This window comes from Syngnathoides biaculeatus, chromosome 8 (genome assembly GCF_019802595.1).
Source record: "Syngnathoides biaculeatus isolate LvHL_M chromosome 8, ASM1980259v1, whole genome shotgun sequence".
Taxonomy (NCBI): Eukaryota; Metazoa; Chordata; class Actinopteri; order Syngnathiformes; family Syngnathidae; genus Syngnathoides; species Syngnathoides biaculeatus.
The window spans coordinates 31,905,786-31,907,586 of record NC_084647.1 but is presented as its reverse complement, the minus strand read 5'-3'; positions in this window follow the sequence as shown (position 1 = coordinate 31,907,586).

Sequence of the window (1,801 nt, the reverse complement as noted above, 5' to 3'; positions counted from 1 at the left end):
AGCTAGATTTCTGACCCTAAAAAGACCTGTTAGTCCGCTTTTAAAAATCCACCTGCACTCCATGTATTATCCTGAATCAGATGCACCTGTGTGAGGTTGTTAGCTGCATAAAGACACCTGTGCACCCCATACAATCAGTAAGACTCGAACTTGTAACGTGGCCTAGATGAAAGAGCTGTCCAAAGACATCAGAGACAAAATTGTACAACTCCACCCGGCCGGAAAGGGCTACGGAGAAATTGCCAAGCACCTTGGTGAAAAAAGGTCCATTGTTGGAGCAATCATTAGAAAATGGAAGACGCTAAACATGATGGTCAATCTCAATCAGAGTGGAGCCCTACGCAAGATATCGCCTCGTGGGGTCTCAGTGATCCTTAGAAAGGTGACGAATAAGCCCGAGACTACACGGCAGGACTTGGTCAATGACCTGAAAAGAGATGGGACCACCGTTTCCAAGGTGACTGATGACAATTTGGATGACACAGAGGAGTCATAATAGAATGTTTTGTGGTCAGATAAGACCAAAATGGAACTTTTTGGTCGTAATTCCACTAACCGTGTTTGGAGGAAGACGAATGATGAGTTCCATCCCAAGAACGCCATCCCTACGGTGAAGCATGGTGGTGGTAGCATCATGCTTTGGGGGTATTTTTTTGCACATGGGACAGGACGACTGCACTGTATTAAGGCCATGTATTGTGAGATTCTGAGGAACAACCTCTTTCCCTTAGTCGGAGCATTGAAGATTAGTTGTGGCTGGGTCTTTCAACATGACAATCACTCAAAGCACACAGCCAGGAAAACCAAGGAGTGGCTCCGTAAGAAGCATATAAAGGTTCTGGCGTGGCCTAGCCAGTCTCCAGACCTAAACCCAATAGAAAATCTTTGGAGGGAGCTGAAATTCAGTGTTGCCAAAATCACTCCTCCAGTGTGTGCAAACCTAACAACTACAGGAAACGTTTGACCTCTGTAATTGCAAACAAAGGCTAGTGTACCAAATATTTACATTGGTTTTCTCAGGTGTTCAAATACTTATTTGCAGCTGTATCACACAAATAAATTGTTAAAAAATCATACATTGTGATTTCTGGATTTTTCTTTTTAGATTATCTCTCTCACAGTGGACATGCTCCTACGCTGAAAATTTCAGATCCCTCCATGATTTCTAAATAGGAGAACTTGCAATATACAGTATATCAGGCTGTTCAAATACTTATTTTCTTCACTGTACCTTTTGGAGGCTGGCTGTTCTTTCCAAGCAAGGTTTATGGAAAAAAATAAAAGTCACAAAATATTGAGAAAATCCATACACATGCAAAATGAATCAAATCGCTTTCAAACAGAAGTTTCCTGATTTATATGTGAAGTCTTGGACAATTTTCCACATTTTTTCCCAGGCAATTTTTGTCATTTTTTTAATTGTAAAACCTTGAGGTTGCTTCAGTCTAGAGCAGGGGTCTGAAACTCAATTTATCTTGGGGCCGCTGAACGCGGAGTCTGGCTGAGGCTCGGCTGCACATGGACTTATGTGGAATTTAAATTAGAAATTAAAAACAATTCCGTCTTGTCAAACATATTTTTTTTTTTACGCCAAATAAGATGAAGAATGTATGCTGGTGTTTACAACTTGTGTGTAAAACATCTAAAGAAAACAACTCTTCTTGGCTATTAAAAATTGTTTCTCTGCTTGCATCAAGCCCAGTCGATGTCACACACCTGATAGCCATCCACTCCACCGTGGTTGGTCTGCTCCACACACATCACTGTAAAAGTGCCATCCATATATAACTCGAGGGCCATA